This window comes from Crotalus tigris, unplaced genomic scaffold, assembly GCF_016545835.1.
Source record: "Crotalus tigris isolate CLP2741 ecotype Arizona unplaced genomic scaffold, ASM1654583v1 scf7180000018308.1980950, whole genome shotgun sequence".
In the NCBI taxonomy this organism is placed as follows: domain Eukaryota; kingdom Metazoa; phylum Chordata; class Lepidosauria; order Squamata; family Viperidae; genus Crotalus; species Crotalus tigris.
In genome coordinates this window covers 578,567-600,915 of record NW_024096936.1, presented here as the reverse complement: position 1 = coordinate 600,915, position 22,349 = coordinate 578,567, and the positions used below count along the sequence as shown (strand labels likewise).

At 35.5% G+C, this 22,349-nt stretch overlaps 1 protein-coding gene across 5 annotated transcripts in view; it reads left to right on the top strand.

The window, feature by feature from the left end:
- The window catches only part of STK33 (serine/threonine kinase 33), a 67,906-nt gene that overhangs the window by 5,676 nt on the left and 39,881 nt on the right, over positions 1-22,349 (top strand). For 4 of the 5 annotated variants that reach the window (XM_039350194.1, XM_039350193.1, XM_039350192.1 and 1 more), the window contains exon 2: positions 18,368-18,432. The exons of the other annotated variant lie outside the window; for it this stretch is intronic. The gene's annotated coding sequence lies outside the window, so the exon portion shown is untranslated. The remainder of the gene's footprint in view (positions 1-18,367; positions 18,433-22,349) is intronic. 5 annotated transcript variants of the gene reach the window in all.

Sequence of the window (22,349 nt, the reverse complement as noted above, 5' to 3'; positions counted from 1 at the left end):
GATGAAGATGTTGAAGAGCACTGGGCCCAGAACAGAGCCCTGGGGCAGCCCACTACACACTTCCCTCCATGTAGATGCAGTTCCATTGAGGACCACACGCTGAGTATGGCCGGTCAGCCAGCTACAAATCCATCTGGTGGTGATGCTGTCTAACCGACATTTATTATCTTATAAGTAGTAGGTTGTTATCTATGATTTTAATCATAATGATTAAAAATTATCAATATATTGAACAACTGAAGAATTATTGAGTTAAAGATTCTTTAAAAGTCACAATTGGTCTCCATTTAATTTTTTTTACCAAGTATTCCTAACAAATTACTTCAGAAATTGTTGCTACAGGTAGTCCTTGATTACAATAGTTCCTTTAGTGACAGTACAATGGCACTGAAAAAAGTGAATTATGACCGTTTTTTACACTTATGACATTGCAGCATCCCCAAGATCAAGTGATTAAAATTCAGACCCTTGGCAACTGACTCATATTTATGACAGTTGCAGTGTCTTAGGATCAGGTAATCTTCTGATTAGTAAGGTCAATGGAGAAGCCAGATTCACTTAACAACCTTGTTACTAACTTAACAACTGCAGTGATTCACTTAATAACTATGGCAAGAAGGGTCGTAGAATGGGGCAAAACTCACTTAAGAAATGTTTTATTTAGCAACAGAAATTTTGGGCTCAATTGTTTTTATAAGTCGAGGACTACCCTTATACCTTTAATGCTATGTGTTAATCTAGCTATTGAGAGGCTTTTGATTTCTGTTCAAAGGAATTTTCAAAAGCAGATTGAGTTGACTGAGATACATTTATTTGCATTTAAGTATTTTGAAGACAGATTGTAGGGTCAGACATAATGAGACTGGAGGGTCCTAGGGATAATACAGGACGTGGAAATTCAATTTCCTTTTGATCCTTAGGAATGTTCTAAATGGAATTCCAGTCGTGAATATTCCTTCAGCAGGATGAAAACTCTGGATTCAAGTCTACAAAATAAGCAATATTGCAGTAATTACCCAATATGTATTTTTCTCAAAAATATGTACTTAATATTTTTTCAAAGATCATATTATTAAGTAAATTATTAAATTTAATATGGTCATTTTTTTCAACTCAGAAGAGTATTCTTCCCACCTTATCACTGCATTGATTAGATTTGAATCAGGAACTATTTACAACAAGCTAACCCATGTTTTACACTATAGGACTATATTGCTGTTCTAAATTAAACAAGCAAAAGTGAATGGAAATTATGATGAACCTGATACAAACTGCCAATACTACTATGATTTGAAATATTAATGGTTTATGTAAACAGAATTTTGGTTTAAAGTAAGATTCAAATCTAGTCAGTGCAGAGATAAGATGGGAAGAATTTGAACTCAAGAACTGAGAGGGTGAGAAGAATGAGAGTGGAGAAGAAATATCATCTCTTTTAACTGATTTGTCAAGAAATCAATATTTCAATTGATCATGGAAATTCAGTATTTCTACAGTGACACTGTATTCCCAGAAGAATAGTTTACCTTCTAATATTTGAAAATTTGTTATGGGGGAGCTCCAAATTTAGACTTTTTTGTGTTATTGTCACATTTCTAGTTATTTTATATCTACAATCTTTCCAGTTTCTCTGTCTTGAAGTATGGTTATTGCAGTGATATGTATAGCAAATCTGGCTTTTGATACTTCAAGGTAGGCTTTTGTATTGATAGGAAGGCAAGCAGGCAGGGTATTAGCAAAGCTGGATAAGTAATGCTGAGCAGAAGAGCAAGAAATGAAAAAGTCGAGTCCTTTTGTTGTTTAAACTAAAGTAGCTGGCCCTATCAGGAAATACTGCTGTGGAGTATCAAGTTTTGTAACATGAGCTTATGTAGCTTAGTGATATCTGGAAAGTATTCTTTCATATGATTTTGGCTCCTTATAATTATTTTCTTTTGGCAGAGTTCTGAGATGATATACTGTACAAGCCTAATCCTTTATGCATTCTAGGTTCAAACATCAATCTCTAATCCTTATATAGACTACATTGAGTTAAAAAAGAAAATGTGTCTTTTGTTGCTTTATTTTAAATTATTCTGTTCTTCTAAGACACCAATTTGTAGTGGTTTGAAAAAAAAAACACCTTATAACACTCACTTTTTTCATCTGCAAAATCCTAAATGGAATTTTAGGATTTGCTTTCTCACACTGTAAATAGCCCCCCTCCCATCTCTCTCTCTCTCTCTCTCTCTCTCTCTCTCTCTCTCTCTCTCTCTCTCTCTCTCTCTCTCTCACACACACACACACACACACACACGCGTGCACACACACACACACACACATACACACACATACACACACACAGAGAATGAGAGCGAGAGCGCTATATAATTGTATTTGCTGCTTGGATTTGTACACAACTCAGCGCAGAGGAAGAAAAGCTTTGTTAGTTCAGACTAAACACCAATCTAGCTAATGTCACAATAGCTGCCAACCAGAGACAGACTACATCAGATAATGGAGGTAGTATTTGCCTTCAAGTCTAGGAACTCTTGATAATATCTCTGGACTTGTATGGTCCTGTTCTAAGCCTGATATTATCTTGGTCATGAATTCAATACTTAATTGATGTTCTGTGCAAAGAAAAAAGAGTTTTATTATATTGCTATGGATTTAAAAAAAAAACATTGAAACAGATTTATATACCAGCACTAAAGAAGAAGAAAAAAATACTATAATAAGATAGCATCCTAGGAAATGGAAAAGAATATTAGAATTAAAGAATCAGAATATTAAAGCTATGTAGAAACTACTAGTCATTGTTAGTAGTTCCTGAATGCATAATTATTTCACTATAACTATCTATAAATTACCATGGATCATAGGAGATTGAATATTTTTAGCTTCATTATTAATACAAATTATAAATTGTGACTATACTTATAATTAATATTTCTGCTCATCCTCATATGGTTTATTATGGCCAAGTTCCATACCCTCATGGTACAGATTAATTGAAATTCATACTGTATTTCCATGAATGGGCTATAATCTGACAGGCAGCAGTCTGGAAAAAACTCATCTTAATCTTACCTGATGACTCTTATTTGCAAGTCATCAGAAATTGATAATAGAATAATGGGGATTTGGAAATAACCCTAATAGGATTATTAATCCTGAAAAATTAATAAAATTAATTTTTTATTCATTAATAAAAAGTTCAAGCATTTTTAATGATCTCTTATGATCTCATTTCTAATTTTATCTTTTCTGGTCACTCCAGCAGCTTTCCTCAATCATCTCATTTCTGTGGTGACTAATCTGTTTTATGTTTTATTGTAAGTTTCCATGTATGGCACTTGTAACACAGAGTGAGGATGGATATGCCTTCTATGATAATCTTTGTACAGATGGGTACTGCCTTATGTTATAGGAGTTGAGCTAGCTATCCCAATACTTGATTTGCCTAACTGCATTGTATGTTAATCTCTTCTTCGATTTTACCATCGTTGATGAATGTTGTTCCTAGATATTTGAACTTTGATACTTGTTTTATACTTGTTCCCTCTATTACTGTGTTTAAGGTAAACTTTTTTCTTCCAATTGCCATTACTTCTGTTTTCTGTTTGCTGATTCTCATATTATTTGTCTTGCATTCTTGGTTCATGGCCATAAGATGTTGTTGCAGTTTTTTTAGCTGTACTTGCTATCATTGCCTGATCGTCTGCACAGAGTAATTCGTTGATATTATTCCATTCTTGACTTTGGTGTCTTTGCTTATGCTGTTAGTGCAGGTGGTAAACAATAGTGGTAATAGTACATATCATTGTTTTACTCTGGATGTTACTGTGAAGAGTTCTGATGTTCCTTGGTTTATTCTAGCTTCTGCAATCACCATATAGCTTTTGCATAATCTAATAAGATGTTTCTTACTCCATGTTTGCCCTAGCAATTTCCTATCAACTCTATCAAATGCTTTCTCTTGGTCCACAAATGCAACAAAGAGATTCTCAGTGCATTTTGCTATGACTGGATGTCCAAGAAGCCCACTCCATTCTTTGTTGTGGCCTCTCCTGAGTAAATAAACAAGTATTCTTGATGAACTCTTTTACTACCATGTCATTTGCATCTTATATCAGCTAGTCCCATTATTTTGATCCCCCTTCTTTGTATTATTTCTACAGGGACTCGATAGGTAGATAAAAATACCAAATCCCATTTGAACATTTGGCTGATTGTGCGACAAACCATAATAAAGTGGCATACAAATACATGCTAACGTTATTGAAAGAATGTAAGATTTCTGTACTATTTTCTTACTGCATGAAAACATAGCACTAGTTTAGATTTGGTACCTGTTTATTTGGGAATAAATGCTTATTTAAATAAATCAATTAATTTCATGTCCTGTCCTCATTTCCCCCCCCCCCCATTGCATTTATATATATAAAAATTGAAAATGTTGGCAAGTAGCTATGCCCAGAATGGAGAGAAAATTATTTGAGCAGCCTATAACATAAATGTGTGATTTTAAACACTTTATTTTGTAAAACACATTGAATTTAAAGTTTGAAGATTGAAGAAATATGTAAATTCTGTAGTAAGAAAAATGGCAAAAGAATGAATAAATCTAAAAGAAAAATATATTTCTTTTGCTTTGTATAAGGGATAATTTTACAATATTATCTCTTTGTATCCTTTCAAGAATCCTACTCTATTCTTCATGGACACTTCATAGTTACAGTACATAATTAAATTTCTTGGAAAGAATGTTGAGATTACCTGACAGTTAAGCAGTCCTTTCTGAGAATAACTTTTTATTCTCTGATATGAAGTTTGCTTCTGAGTTTTATATTATCCATGCAACTTGTTTTTTTTTTTTTAAAAAAATCTGTTATTAATAATTATATTGTTAGGTTTGGCCAAACCAAAGAACAATGTTATTCAATCCTATTCATTTAGTCCAATTATCTTATTTCCCCATGGTTGCTAATTACATAAGAATAGTTTTAGCCTTTCCTAACAGAGAAAAAATACCTGAACTTCCTGATTCTTGAACACTATGTTCAATAATAGATTGTACTTGAATTGGTTTATTAAATGGTTGTTTTACTAACAGGTTTGTGACCTACGGCAATTGAAAATCATGAATTTGTTCAACTTTCATCTGTAAGGAGGCCTGAAGAAAATGTTAGAGACAGAAGATAGATTTTTTGTTGTTTTATGGTGAGAGCCAGTTTGGTGTAATGGTTGAAGTGCTGGGCTAGAAACCATGAGACTGTGAGTTCTAGACCTGCCTTAGGCATGAAAGAATGATCAAGTCATTCTCTTCCAGCTCAACCTACTTCACCGTTGTTTGGGGAAAATCAGGAGGCAGGGGTCTTAGGAGTGTTTGCTTCTTTGATTTGTATTGGGAGGGACTCGATAGGACAGGTAGATAAAAATACCAAATCCCATTTGAACATTTGGCTGATTGTGCGACAAACCATAATAAGGTGGCATACAAATACATGCTAACGTTATTGAAAGAATGTAAGATTTCTGTACTATTTTCTTACTGGATGAAAACATAGCACCAGTTTTAGATTTCATACCAGTTTATTTGGGAATAAATGCTTATTTAAATAAATCAGTTAATTTCATGTTCTATCCTCATTCTTTTTTAACGAAGAGAAGGTCGAGGGGGGACATGATAGCAGTGTTCCAATATCTCAGGGGCTGCCACAAAGAAGAGGGAGTCAAGCTATTTTCCAAAGCGCCTGGAGGCAGGACAAGAAGTAACGGGTGGAAACTAACCAAAGAGAGAAGCAACCTAGAACTAAGGAGAAACTTCCTGACAGTTAGAACAATTAACCAGTGGAACAACCTGCCTCCAGAAGTGGTGAATGTGCCAACACTGGAAGTTTTTAAGAAGAAACTGGACAGCCATTTGTCCGAAATGGTATAGGGTTTCCTGCCTGAGCAGGGGGTTGGACTAGATGACCTCCAAGGTCCCTTCCAACTTTATCATCATCATCATCATCTTCTTCTTCATCATCATCATCATCATTTTCCCCATTACATTTATTAAAAAAATTGAGAATGTTGACAAGTAGCTATGCCCAGAATGGAGAGAATCTTCCTGACATGTACCTGTTAAAAATATGATTCCTTGCCTACTTTAGAGGAATGGTTTCTTAAAGTTTCTTATTTATCAGAAATGGCTAAAATTTCGGCTTATCTGAAAGACCATTCACAAGAGAGATATAATTCTGTGTGGAAAAGATGGGTAAATTTTGTACAGAATAAATATGGGATTAGAAAGTATTATTTAGCCTTTGAATAATTTATAGTTTAAAGTAATTATGGTTAGATTTGTTGTTTTTAATGTATTGGAGTTAAAGCATTTTTAATCTTTTAGGATGTATGTATAGTTGATTGATGTTTATTTAATTTGTATGTTTTTTTTCTTGTTTTTTTTTAACCCTGTATTCAACTCTGGGAAGGAGGGGGGAGGGTTATGGGGGGAGGGAGGGGGGAGGTATTTTATTGTAAAAAGTTTATAAAAAATTCAATAAAAAAAAATATGCCTGCTAGAAAGAAGTGAAATTCCCAGCAGTGATGAAGTACACAGGAATTAAAATTGGGAGTATTTGAAATTAATGCTCAAAATTTTCTATCTGGATGAAAATTCCTTCCTTCCTTCCTTCCTTCCTTCCTTCCTTCCTTCCTTCCTTCCTTCCTTCCTTCCTTCCTTCCTTCCTCCCTCCCTCCCTCCCTCCCTCCCTCCCTCCCTCCCTTCCTTCTTTCCTTCCTTCCTCTGGGGTGAATGTACAAGTATATATGTACATGTATATATCTCTAGTACAGGTTGATCTTTCGTGGTAGAAAGAAGAAAATTACATAAATATTTACAGTTAGTGTGAGTCTGAAAGAAAGAATAAAGATTCTTTAAATAACAATGCTAACATATGTTGTTAGGCTAAGTAATAATTTTCTGCCTCTTCTAAAAAATGGATTTGGAATAAAAAGTGTGCTAAATTTATTTATTTAAGGAAAAATAACATTTTTGTATACTGGTAGCCTGGAATTGATGATATACAATGATGCTAAATGTGATAATGTTGAATATATTGTCACTGTGTTTGTAAGCAATAGTTTGTGGTTTAGCATTTCGTATGAATCCAGCCATTGTGGCTTGTCCAACAAATTAACGTCAAAAACAACAACATTGTTTAGTAATATCTATGAAGCTAGCCAAAATGTATTTATAGTGTTTTAACTGGCTAGCAATAGCTGCTTAATTATTCAGAAAATATTTCTGAAACCAAATTTTGTATATTTTGTATATGTTACTTGCAATATATAAAGGTTGATTTGTAAGAAGCTACTTAAAACGTTTCTTTTTAAACAAGGCTTAGGGATTTTGATGGATAGTGGACATAAAAGTGCCTATTGTTTCTGATTACAGTATTTTATTTGTTTGTACTCTTGAGATTGCTTGGTTGAGGTTCTCTGTATAGCACTTAGACTTGTCAAACTGGGGTTGTATAGAAATATTGTGAAAGAAATGAAGAGTCTACTGACATAACGTAATAGGAGATTCTATCCTCAAAGGAACGGAATCATCCATCTACAACCAGACATACAATCCAGGGAGGTATGATGTCTCCCTGGAGCAAAAATCAAAGATGTGGCTGAGAACCTAACCAAAATAATTAGGCCTACTGGTTACTATCCTTTCCTCCTCCTCCACATTGGGATGAATGACACAACAAAGAACCTGAGTACAATAGTGAGAGATTACAAACAACTAGGCAATAAAGTTAAAAAGTTAGGAGTACAAGTAGTGTTCTCATCCATACTCCCAACGAAAGGCCAACACCCATTAAGGGAAAAAAGAATTCTAGAAATAAACCATTGGCTAAAGGGTTGGTGTCACCAAGAAAACTTTGGTTTCCTGGATCATGGACTGCATTTTCTATGTGAAGGACTCTCGGCAAGGGATGGGCTGCATCTCACGAAAACAGGGAAAACACACTTGGAAAAAGACTTGCCCAACTCATCAGGAAGGTTGTAAACTAAAATTGAGGGGGGAGGGAGACCAGTCTTTAGAATCACTGCAACCTAAAACCAATCATAAATCCCCCCCCCAAAACAAATCAAACAATGAGGCAGGCAGAGATGAGAAAAAAAAACCCAAACAACAATCAGGAGATACAGGAAACATACCCACAAACAGATATAAAAGTCTTAAATGCTTATATACAAATGCTCAAAGCTTGGGGAACAAACAGGGCGAAGTAGAAGCAATAGTACATGGAGGGTATGACATAGTTGGCATAATAGAAACCTGGTGGGATGAAATCCATGAATGGAATGGACTGATGGATGGATACAAATTGTTCAAAAGGAACAGGCGTACAAAAAGAGGAGGGGGAGTTGCACTATATGTAAGAGAACACTACATATCTACAGAAATGCACATGATCCAAGATAAAATCTCTCCAGAATGTATATGGGTCAATATAAAAGAGGAAAAAAATGACATTACCATAGGTATATATTACAGGCTACCCAACCAATCAGAAGAAATAGATGAACTCTTTGCCAACCAGTTAACAAAAGTATGTAGGAAGCATACCACAGTAGTAATGGGAGACTTCAACTATCCAGATATCAACTGGGAGACAAACTCTGCAACAAGCGGGAGATCAAACAGATTCCTAACCAACCTAGCTGACAATTTTGTTATCCAAAAGGTGGAGGAGAAAACTAGATGTAAAGCCATACTGGACTTAATTCTAACTAATAGAGAATAAGTGACAGAGGGAGTTGAAGTTGCCGGAACCTAGGGCGAAAGTGATCACATCATACTGGAGTTTAATATAACACAAACTCTAGCAACAGAAAACAATCCAACCAGTGTCTTGAACTTCAAAAGAGCTGACTTTAACAATCTCAGAGAGAACCCAGGAAAGATCCCATGGATGAAAATCCTAAAGGGGAAAACAATGCAAGAAGCGTGGGAAACTCTGAAAAATTTCATCATAAAAGCCCAGACCAGCACAATACCACTAAAAAAGGAAAACAAGAAATTCAAGAAGAAACCAGCATGGCTGCATAAAGATCTCTCTGGCAAACTGAAAGACAAAAAGGACAAATACAAAAAATGGAAAGAGGGGCACATAACGAAAGCTGATTATCAGCAGACAGCCAGAACATGCAAAGATGAAGTCAGGAAAGCAAAGACTCAGAACGAACAAAGACTCACAACAGAAATCATGGATAATAAAAAAAGTTTCTTCCAAAATATTAACAACAAGAAAAAAGTCAAGGAAACTGTAGGTCGACTAAAGAGAGAGGATGGGAGGAAATAACAGGCAACAGGGAGAAAGCAGAGCTGCTTAACTCATACTTTGCATCAGTCTTCACACAAAAAGAAACTATAGCCCAACATACCCAAAAAACTACTGCAAAAGACAAATTAGAAACAAAAATTAAAATAAGCAAGAAAATGGCAAGAGAACACCTATCCGACCTTGACAAATATAAATCACCGGGGCCTGACAGATTACATCCCAGAGTTCTGAAGGAGCTGGCAGATGTTATATTGCACCACATCTTTCAAAAATCCTGAAGATTGGAAAAGGGCTGATGTGATTCCCATCTTCAGGAAAGGGAAAAAAAAAATGGACCCAGGAAACTCCAGACCAATCAGTTTAACATCAATACCTGGGAAGATTCTAGAAAAGATAATCAAAAAACAGATCTGCGAACAACTAGGAGCAAACAAAGTTATAACCAGTAGCCAGCACGGGTTTTTTAAAAACAGATGATGCCAAACCAATCTTATTTCATTCTTCGACAAAGTGACTAAACTAGTAGACCAGCAAAATGCTGAGGATGTAGTATACTTAGATTTCAGTAAGGCATTTGGTAAAGTAGACCACAACCTACTCCTTGGTAAGCTAGAAAAAGGTGGAATAGACAGCATCACCACCAGATGGATCTGTAGCTGGCTGGCAAATTGTACTCATCGAGTACTCCTCAATGGCACTACATCCACATGGAGAGTGGTAAGCAGTGGGGTACCCCAAGGTTCCGTCTTAGGCTCAGTACTCTTCAATAACTTCATCAATGACTTAGATGATGAAATTGAAGGGGAACTCATCAAATTTGCAGATGATACCAAACTGGCAGGAGTAGCTAGCACCCCAGAAGACAAACTCAGGATCCAAAAAGATCCAGCAAAATGAGTTTCAATCTGGAGAAAAGCAAAGTTTTGCATTTAGGCAGGAAAAATCAAAATCAAAAACAGTAAATGTGAGAGGGACCTTGAAGTCCTAGTGGACGATCACTTAACTATGAGGCAGCAGTGTGCAGCAGCAGCCAAAAAAACTAATATAATCCTGGGTTTTATAAATAGAGGCATAGAATCAAGATCACGTGAGGTATAAGTACCACTTTATAAAACCCTAGTAAGATCACACCTGGAATACTGCAGCCCATTTTGGTCACTATATCACAAAAAAGATGTTGAGATTTTGGAAAAAATTCAGAGAAGAGCAACTAAGATGATCAAAGGCCTGGAGACTAAAACATACGAAGAACGGCTGCAGGATATGGGTCTGGCTAGTCTAAAGAAAAGAAGAAATGGAGACATGATAGCAGTCTTCCAGTATTTGAGGGGCTGCCACAAAGAAGAGGGGGTCACCAGAGGGCAGGACAAGAAACAATGGTTGGAAACTGATCAAAGAGAGAAGCAATCTGGAATTAAGTAGAAACTTCCTAACAGTGGAACAGCTTGCCCCCAGAAAGCATGGGTGCTCCATCACTGGAGATTTTTAAAAAGAGTCCAGGCAGTCACTTGGCTGAGATGGTATAGGTTCTCCTGCTTGAGCAGGATGCTGGACTAGAAGACCTCCAAGGTCCCTTACAGCTCTATTCTATTCTATTTTAAAACAAGTTTACATCTCTAAACAGGGAAGCACAAACTGTTTTTTTTATAGAAGTCTCTCTGTAGTGTTAAATATATATATAAAGCAAAGAGAAGAAATATAGCAATGCTACAGCAAATACTTTAGGAAGCTAACTAGGCAAGAATGCAAAGATTCTATTGAAGGCCCTGCTCCTAGCAACCAACTACGTCTGTATGAAACACAAGCATGGTGAACTCCTTTGTTCAGTGGATCATTATTTCTATTTAACCGGAGACTATATGGATTTTATAGAATGTTTTGCACAATTTCTTTCTCATAGGGTTTTTTTTAATGATTATGAGTTTAACAATCTAATTTGGGAAAAAAATGCTTAAAATGTTCACATTGTATTGGAATGATTTTATAAGCTTGTGAAGGGCAAACTACCTAAGTACACAATGGGTTGTCATAATACATGGTATAGTTTCTTATGCTTTGGATTAGTGTGAATCCATCCGTTATAGCTTAATGTTTTATGTAAACTAGCCTGTCAGGTTAACATAATGTGAAAATCAGGCCAGCAAGAAGTAACAGTATTAACAAACACAATAATACAGTCATGGCATAATATGAAACATGGAGATTTAATGCTAAGATGCTGTTAGTCATTCTGCATTTGTTTAGTGTGTGCAGTGTTATGCAATACATCTTGATGAGTAGGTAAAATCATTGCTTGTTTTTGAGAATAGTCAATTTCTTTTAAAAGACATTCATGTGCCATAAGATGGAGTGGAACGTAACAGGGTTTGGGCTAGAAAGATAGAAAGGTTAGTTAGATGAATAGGCACTACTGAATTTCAAACTATATTCTGTAGTGTTGCTTTTCCCCCTGAGGAAATTACACATCATGAACATGAAAGGCTTAAGAAACACACCAGTGAGGTACCTATCATCTTCTGTGGAAATAAAAAAACCCCGATTTCCTGATGATTGGCAAGAATCACTTCTGTTACATAGATAAGACATATGTATTTCAGGGACATTTAAAATGATGGTTCACTGAATTCAGAAGTACAAATAGCTAGAATGCACCCACATAATACTGTACACTGTAAAACCCTGGTTATTTAATTTGTACAAGAAAGAATGGGACTAGGGTGCCATCTTGTGGAAAAAACTAATAATAACATTGCTGTCTGACAAAATATCATTTATTATTATTGCTGATAACTCTAGGCGGCTTTATAAATATTTATAATTTATATATATAACTACATAACTATATTATATAACTATAACTATAACTATAACTATATAGTTGTTTTTAGAATATTAATAAATGCCTATATAATACCTACAATTTGTGACCTGTAAATCTAAATATTTTGCAAAAAACTAGTAAAATATGGCATATACTTCAGCAGTGTATCTTTATTTTCTTTACTTTTTCCTTTTTCATAATATGATATTAAATTAAATTGAAAACATAGAAACATTTCTTATCTAAGCCTTACCTTTCAGGATTTATGTTTATTTCAGATAAAAGTAGAAAGATAATAATCTCAATTTATTTCCCTTTAAAAAGAAAATAATTTAATGGAATATAAATTATTTAAACACGCTTGTTTAGGAGGTTTCAGAACTATTCTCTTTAAATTATTATCCAGAACTGTTGTATATTACCTAATACAGGCACTTACACTGGAAACTTTGTAGTAGCTTTTTAAAATAAAATAAAATACATTTAAATTTGTTTTATACCTGGACCTGAATATCTTCCATTTGATTTTAGTCTGTTACTGTGGTGGAACTGTGCAATTCCTGCCCATCCTTGAAATTATTGATATTCCTATATAAATATGACATGTTTCTCTGGTATGCAAGAGGCTAGACCACAGCAAATGTCAGCTGGAAATTCAGTCAAGATTATAGACTTCCCAGAAAAAGGATAGGGCATTTTGAATGGGATCATGAATAGGATCAACTGTGGACTCATTTATTTCAGGACAAAGTTGAAATAGTCAGTCAAAATTTAAAAGAGGAGAAGAGAGAAGATGAACGGGGGCTGCTACTCATAGCAGCTTTATCATAATGCAATGAGATTACTAGGTAATAATTGGTATTACATGATAGCAGTATTCCAATATCTCAGGGGCTGCCATAAAGAAGAGGGAATCAAGCTATTTTCCAAAGCACCTGAAGGCAGGACAAGAAGCAACGGTGGAAACTAATCAAGGAGAGAAGCAACCTAGAACTAAGGAGAAACTTCCTGACAGTGAGAACAATTAATCAGTGGAACAGCCTGCCTCCAGAAGCAGTAAATGCTCCAACACTGGAAGTTTTTAAGAAGAGACTGGACAGCCATTTGTCCAAAATGGTGTAGGGTTTCCTGCCTGAGCAGGGGGTTGGACTAGATGACCTCCAAGGTCCCTTCCAACTTTACTATTATTATTATTATAAATTCTCTAATTCCCCAATGAGGTACAGATGTGTGTTTTATGTATGGAAGTGGAAATCAGGTTTGCCAGTAGTGTTTTTTGCCTAATAGACAGAGTGGGACACCACTCTCTTTTTAAATATATTGTTCCTTACCTTTATTTTATTTCCATGAAATAAGCTTTGAAATCCGAACAATTCTCATGTAGTTTTAACTTCCATCTATTAAGCTCACATTCACAGCTCTCAGGTCTTCTCCATTTACAAATTCAGTTTTAAAAGAATTTCATTTTCCAACAGGCTTAAATTTCTCTTAGGTTACAAATAAATGAAGTTTAGCTGATAGCTACTGGTGTCTCTTAAATTTCCGTGATCAATTAATGCCAACTATTACCCTTTTGCTTACATTCAGGATTATCTAGATCAGGGGTCTGCAACCTTGAGCCCCTTGGACCCGTTTCCCAGAAAAAAAGAAAACACTGGGAGCCGCAAAACTTGCGCGCACGTGCGAGCACACACAAGGGGTGGAGATCTTGATTGAAGAGTTTAATTAAAAAGAAATAGAGGCTGCTGTGCATGAGTTCTCTTTCTCTCTTTCTCTCTCTCTCTCTCCCTCTCCCTCTCTTTCTCTCTTTCCTCTCCCTCTCTCTCCCTCTCTTTCTCTCTTTCCTCCCCTTCTCTCTCCCTCTCTTTCTTTCTCTCCCTCTCTCTCCCTCTCTTTCTCTCCCTCTCCTCTCTCTCTCCCTCTCTTTCTCTCTCTCATTTTCTCTCTCTCCCTCTGTCTCTTTTTCTCCCTCTTTCTCTCTCTTTCTCCCTCTCTTCCTCTCTCTCTTTTTTCTCTCTCCCTCTCTTTTCTCTCTCTCTTTCTCTCCTTCTCTCTTTTTCTCTCTCTTTCTCCCTCCCTCCCTCTCTCCTCTCCCTCTCCCTCTCTTTCTCTCTCTCTTTTTTCTCCCTCTCTCTCTCCCTCTCTTTCTCTCCTTTTCTCTCTCTCCCTCTGTCTCTTTTTCTCCCTCTTTCTCTTTCTTTCTCCCTCTTCCTCTCTCTCTCTTTTTCTCTCTTCTTCTCTTTTCTCTCTCTTTCTTTCTCTTTCTCTCCCTCTCGTTTTCTCTCTCTTTCTCCCTCCCTCCCTCTCTCCTCTTCCTCTCACTCTCTTTTTCTCTCTTTTTCTCCCTCTCCCTCTTTCTTTTTCCCTCTCTCTCTTTTTCTCCCTCTCTTTCTCTCTCTCTCTTCTCCCCTTTCTCTTTTTCTCTCTCTTCTCCCTCTCTCCACCTCTCTCTTTCTTTCTCTCTCTCTCTCTCTCTCCCCTCTCTCCCTCTCTCCGATCTTCTGCTCACTTGGCAAGCTGGCTTTAGGCTGTTCTGAAACAAGCTGACACACATTATTGGGCTGCTCTCTCCTTCCCTTCCTGCTTCCTGCAGAGATGCAGCAAAGGGAGGAGCCCAGCCCAATAAGCTTGTCGCCTCATTGGAACAGGGTGAGGCCACTCTCTTTTTTACACACACACACACACACACACACACACACACACACACACACAGAGAGAGAGAGAGAGAGAGAGAGAGAGAGTGGGAGAGAGAGAAGGGAAGCAAAGTGCTGGGAGCCGCAGGAGAAGGCTCAAAGAGCCACATGCGGCTCTGGAGCCACGGGTTGCCGACCCGTGATCTAGATCATAAAATCAGACATCATGAATATGCTTCTGCTGCGTTTTAGTGTTGGTAGGTGCTCTGGGAAATCATGATTCTAAAGTAATAGAGTAAAAGCCTAGGTGTAAGGAAAGGGTTTGGTTTTTTTTTTTTACTGGAAGGAAAATAGGCTTATGGTTATGCTTCTGAAAACTGAAAGATTTCATAAGAGCTGCAATTGATTACAGTGCATACAAGTTATATATTCTCTCTCTCTCTCTCTCTGTGTGTGTGTGTGTGTGTGTGTGTGTGTGTGTGTGTGTAATTAAAGTGGTTCTCTCCCAAAAACTCTTTAATACTTGAAGCTAAAAGGCCTTGTCTTTAATAAACTCTCATATGAGATATCTTTGCAATTTGAGAGCTAGCACAAAGGTCATGTTTTTGTTCTAAACATGGAGTTAAATAGGGATAAGATTTACTATCTTCATAGATTAAAACAGATGCTGTCTAGTGGGCACTTGAAATATATGCATATTCCAGATAGTCTTTGTGTGGGGAGATTACAGTTTGACGGCAGACTAAAATGTTTGTGAAACTGTGTTACTGAGAAATTATGGATTAACCATAAAAATGCTCTTTATGTTAATAATTTTAGGTATGAAATTAGTAGGAATTGAAAAAGCGGTCACATTAACTTTATTGAAAAGTGAAAGACTAAAGGGAATGACACAATATTGCACACAGGTAGTCCTTGATTTACAACAGTTCATTTAGTGAGTTTTTGAAGATACAATAACACTGAAAAAAATTGTTTTTCACACTTATAACCGTTGCAACACCCCAGGATCATGTGATCAAAATTTGGCCACTTGGCAACTGGCATATATTTATAACTTGCAGTGTCCCAGGTCATGTGATCTCCTTTTGTGAACTTCTGACAAGCAACGTCAATGGGGAAGCCAGATTCACTTAACAACTGTGTTACTCACTTAACCACTGCAGTGATTCACTTAGTAACTGTGGCAGGAAAGGTCGTAAAATGAGGCAAAACTCAACAAATGTCTCACAGCCACAGAAATGTTGGGGCTCAGTTGTGATCGTAACTCGAGGACTACTTTTATTTATTTTTGAAATGAGTTACTTGTAAAAATGGTGTGAACCTGAAATGAATGAAAAAGAATGAAGGGAGCGGGACATATGATTTTTATACTTCTAGTGCTAACTAACTGAAGCCAAATGTGAAATATCTGCATTCTGCTGAGCAGTGATTTTTAGCCATAGTTTTCAAGCAAATCACAATGTCTTTGTTTGCACCACACGAAGTAAAAAAAAAATATTCCTATTATAGTATAAACAACTTGCTAAATTAGAATCATTTATTTTAAATTGAAATCTTGCTTAGTGAGGGAACAGGAGTCTACTGATTAATTAGTTTTATGAATAATTGTAAATAATGACCATGAGATAAAAGTACCAAGTCTTAAAATTGTCAAGGTTGCAGACCCCTGGATTAAATCCCATGTTCAGAACCAATAGGCATCAGATGCTACAGATGTAAATTGAAAAAAACTGTAAGCTTTCTAGAAACTGACTGCCATTGGAAACAGAGCAAGATAGGTCTGAGATTAGAGTGGATGTCTTTTGACACATTTATAAATCTCATCCGGTCAATTTGATTAGTGTCTGCTAGGAGCAATATGTAGACTTCATTAAGCTCCCCAAATAAATAGATTGCAAATGTGAACTAATAATAAGTAATTTATATGGCAGCAGATTTGTCTCCAGATACTTATATCCAAAGCCATGGAAGGTTAGGCAAAGCTAAATCTTAGTCCATAAGGAGAGCTTGTATCTGAACCAGGAGTTAGTGAAGCTCTTTGTTTATTGACCAGATATATTTTTTCCATCAAAACTCTATAACTATTACATTTTCATAGTAATGTTTTTAAGCTATGTTCAATGGCTATTAGACACAAAATGTATTACTTGCCCTGTAATCTTGGTGATATTTTGTTAAAACTTACATAATTGTGACTATACTGTTTATCCAGAGAGAGGCTTTAGCTAGTGAAAGACATTCTGTGGGATTGTTAACAGTTCAGTCTTGGACTCAATTATGAAATTGGCCCTAAATAAGATGTGAGACTCACAGAGAATTCAACTTATTGGACTGAGCTTCTTATGGATATCTATATCATCATATGATGCCACTTCATACTTTAGGACGATTTCTCTCAGCAGCTTCAGACAGAGGGTAAAGCCATAAATATAAAGAACATAAGGCTAAGTAAAAATACCTCATAATTTCATTCTGAAAATGACACTAAAGACATTAGCAAAACGGTTACTCTGTGCTCTCGATACAGGTAGTACTTGCTTACCAACCGTTTATTCAGCAACTGTTTGAAGTTATGAAAGTGCTGAAAAAAAATATCTCTATGGACCCCTTACAACCTTTGCAGTGTCCTTCAGTCATGTGATCAGTCTATATGCATTAGCCTGTGCTTGACCTGCCATTTTTTTCTTTTTCCTTTCTCTTCCCCCCTTGGGGAACAGAGAAATTGGAGAGGGATTTCAGGAGAGTAACTGTTTGTCTTCTACACATTACAAGCAATATAATTATGCTGCCAGTGGGCAAGAGAAAGATTGTCTACGGAAATCACATGCTTTCCCCCCTTCTCCCCACCCACAGAGAGGAGAGATTGGAAACATGGGGATTTCAGGAGAGTAACTTTTTGTATAGCTCCCAGCCTTGGGTTGTGCTTTCAAGAGCAGGGGAGAGATTAGAAAGCAAATAAAAGCCAAGGGTGTGAAACTGAGTAGTCTTGTCTGTTTCCAGCTAGAAAGAACAATTGTGGTTATTTGACTTATGTGACTTACTGATTAAGGTATGTAATATTATGTAATATTCAGTTATTTGTTTAATGAACAGAATATATTTCCTCAGAAAACACTATTTTTGATGAGTCCATCAAATATGATAGTTATATTAGATGGGAAGATCAACGAGAATCATATAAGGCAATTTTAGATAAGTATATTATATATTTTATGTTTAGTGTTCCTAGCAATCTGTTACTCAATTAGTAGGTTGACTAGTTATAGAATTACTTCTACTTGTACAGACTTGGTCCTTGCTACCCCTGGATGATTTCATGTATAATCAAGCATTTTTTCCAACCCCCTTGGGTCTCTTGCGTTTGAATTTTCCTTTTCCAGATGTGCTCCACTGATTATAAAGCCTTGGCATCCAGCCATTGAAAATCTAATGAAACTTTTGGTTGCTCTGACAATGTTACTATATAAATTGGATGTTCTCAAATGTCCTTTCTGTATTTATCATTTTGGAACAGTAAGTATAATGGAAAGTCCAGTATTCTATTTAAGTGTAACAGAAAACTTTTTTTTCATTCTTTGTTAACAATGTAGGTAATGAGAACTATATGAAGTCATGTTGCTGCTTTTGTCCTGCAGATTAGATGTAAATGAATCAGGTAAGAATTGTGATTTTTAATCAATTTAATTAAAAATGCTAGGTGTATAGATCCTTCTCCCTTGGGTATTCTGTAGAAACAAAATAGGCCTTTCTGTTAAAGAAAACATATATATTTGGAAGAATAAAGATAGTTTATGACATCAGTAAGTTGATGTCCATGTAATTGTGAAAATAAAGCTTCATGCTCACCACTCATAGAAAAAAATACTCATACCTTTTGTATATTGCTTCTTCCTTCCTAAAAATATACATAGTGAAGTGAATAAGAATACTGCAGATAATTTTCTATAGAAAACAAAGTTCCACTAAACTGAGAAACAAATTGAAACACTACATCAAAGTAAAAAGTAAACAATTTCTGGCTTGGAATTGCAATGTAGTTGTGAGGAATTTATAGGAGACTTTTTTTTAAATCAATACAGACAGGAGATAGTGGGATAGGAGATAAAGGAAATCAGTCTGCAATAGGATCACCAGGTATGCCTCTAGGTAGGAAATCTAAATTCTCTTTGAGGTAAATGGGCGGTTTAGAAACATGAAATAATCAATCAATCAATCCCCAGGACTGTAGTCTGGATTTGCTCCCACTCCAACTGTTCTTGCAAATTACTCTGAAAAGCCACTTGCACAGTTCTTAATTGCATTAATGACAGTAATTGACATTAATTTGCATGTAGAACATCAGTATATGATTTAAATAAATGCTAATATACATCTAATCCACATATTTAATTTAAGAATTTATTGCTCATTGCCTCAGTTCCTAGGTACTATGTTCTGCTGTTAAATATATTGAAGTAAGTAAACTTTGTAGTTTGTAGACTACTAATATGAAAGCATACTAGTACATACTAGTATATCTAATTTCAATTTCTGCAGGTGTAGGTCAGATATTTGTAGGTTAAGGTTGCAGTCCTCAACCTGCTTATTCTAAATACTGCACATTAGGACAACAATTTATTTATTTTTCTTCAAATTACCATCATGTAACATATGCTAAAAGATAAACTTAGATTTAAGCATGGTAACATCTGTTTGGAACTGCTCTTAGTGGGAGCAGTTCTATCTTTATTTCACACATTTCTTTTTTCACAAAGTTGCTGATGAGGACCATAATTAGAAATATTTAAAAAAGTAAATTTCTGTTCTATACAAAAAAACAAGATACATATGATTCTTTACTTTCTGATTCGCAGTCCAGAATGTAGTATTTTTATTCCAAATTGATTGTAAATGGAGATAAAAATATGGCAACTGCAGTTTGTCATTGGAACTGACAAACAGCTTTGTCTCAGAGCCTTCCCTCCACTGTATTTATGAATCAGGCTGTATATTATTCCTTTTCAGTGAGGATGGTATATGTTTTCAGCTCAGATCTTTGATTTAGAGTTGACTACATTACTTAAAGTAAATAAGTCTTGTTTTTAGGCAAGCATTGACTTTTTGACCTGGATGGCTATTTGTATGAAAATGGGGATATGAGAACTGAGATTTAGACTTTACTAGCATGGTACCCTCTATATGTGTTGGGTTATAATTTCCTTCTAACATATTCTGATATTCTGATTGTTTTTATTTCATTTTTTATAATATTTTATTGATTTTCTAATTTTACAATTAAACATTTAAAAAGCAACGTGGTGACCGGGTAATCAATGATTCCATAACATACATAAATTTTTAGCACAAATCTCAAGTTATAACATCAGATATTTCCTCTCTTTATCCCTTAATATGTACTATCTCATATTGAATTAATATAATTCTTATTGTTACCAACTAAGTAACAATGTTACATTCATCAATAATTTTGAACTTAAACGTACCTTAATTGTATTTACATTCAATCTTATATATATCAATGTCTTGTAGCTTTTTCACCAGGCTTTAATTTCCCCTCTATATTCAAAACATTTAGTATGTTATAGTTTCTAAGCTTTAGGTAACTAGAGTTTCCCTTATCTCAACTTCTACATTTCCCCCCCTTTTATAACAAAATCTAATATTCTAAATATACATCTTATCTATTTGCATATAATCTTATTGTATTTTAAAAATTCTCTTTTTTCCCACCATATTAAACCAAAAATCTATTAATCTTATTATACATCTTACCTATTCAGTTATAATATTACTTTATTTCCTAAAAAAATATCTATATTTGACCATCTTTAACCTTCTAATCAATAGTACAAAACCCCCCTAATAAATCAAAACCCTAGTTTCTTTCAGCCTTACTCTGGCTTTTTTCCTTTGCCAATTAACTATCCATGTCAATACTTTTAATTCATCAAATAGTTCTCCCTCTATTATTGTGTGTATTATTTGGGTTAAGAAAACCATTTTATTACAATTTTTTTGGAAGAACTAGCCCCATTATATTTCTTTGATTGCCTCCCCATTATTTCAGTTTCCCACAGTTGTCCTAATAAGTTTATCTTCCATTCAGTCTGTTCTTCTCCCTTTTCCTCAAGTTTCTTCTGATTTATGAAAAAAATCTTTTCCATTTTCAATGTTGTCACTCTCTTTTCTAATTTCCCCGTTGGCTGTATCTGTTGGTCAGTTGGGTCCTCTGTCTTAATATTTAGTTGTTCCATTTCTTCTGCTGCTTTCTGCATTGTTGGGTCTTTGGTTGTAGCCAAAATCTGGGTCTGTATATTTAAGCTGGCATCTTGTTCCTTTATGTTGCCTCTCATTTTGTTACATGCTGAAAGAATTGTTTCATGTATTGCTTTCAACATAGAAAGGATTTTTTCCTGATCTTTATCCATATTCTCTTGATAATGTATTCAATTAAGGATTTAAAATCAAATGTTAAAAGTAGTTTTTGTAGCTAGATGTGTGACATCTATTTCACGTATTGCGAACAGTCTTATAGTGAAAATTGTTTGGCAGGTAAGAATTTATAGTCCAAAGTATTCCATCATCTCATGTAGTAACGAATACTTCTCATGTAAAGAAATAGGAAAACAATTTCCCACATATAATTCTGAAAGTCAATAAAGGTTTATCTTCATAGTTCAAACAGGCCAGATAAACCGCCTTGCAGTTCCTTCTTTATAGCTGTGTTTTTCACAGGAGGTATGTTAAGGTCGAGAGGGTTTTTTCTAATTTCTGAGCTTCCAGCCAAGTCTCTTTTAGTCAATAACAAATTGTAATAGCATATTTCGCCACAAGATGTCACCAATGCTGTTTAAAACTTTTTAAATCCCAAGTTTTAATAATAGTTTTTCAAGGTTTGTTTCTTTTCTTTTTAAATAAAAGCCAATATCTCCAGTAAGAATAGGAAAACTTTTAGTTTCCAAATTTCAAAGGTATATGCATCCAATTAAATTAGAATTGTTCTTATAATTGCTCTTTTCCCCTAAATAGTCAATTGCCGCTGTTCTTAGAGGGTGGGGTAAGAATTCCCTTCCCTCTCTCCTCACAGGGGGAGAATTACTTTGGGCAGCTTTTGCAGGAAATATATTTAAAGTCTTAAAGAGAAGATCAGATCTCACCCAGTTTCATCCGTGTTGCTTTAAAGGTGCTTGGTTGTAGTTTTGTCTTCCACTGTCAGCAGCTTAATGACGAGCCATATTACTATGGCTGGTCTTTTCCCTGCCAGTTTGGAGAGCTGCCCCGGATCAAGCGGGGGTTGTCTCCTTGCTCATCGCCCCTACAGGATGACTTTTGACCCTTTCCAGGGTCTCCCAGTGGAATAAAACCAGACGCTGAAGACAGAGCTCGTCTCCATGTGTCCACCAGCACTGCGATGGCAAACCGGAAGCTATATTCTGATTGCTTTTAGATGTTTGCCAAACTGATGTGATTTTTTTTTAAAAAGTAGGATTTAGAAGCTCTCATTTTATGCATACTATATTATAGAAAGTGGTGAAGAATGTGAAAATAATATTCTTAATCCTCTCCGCTGGC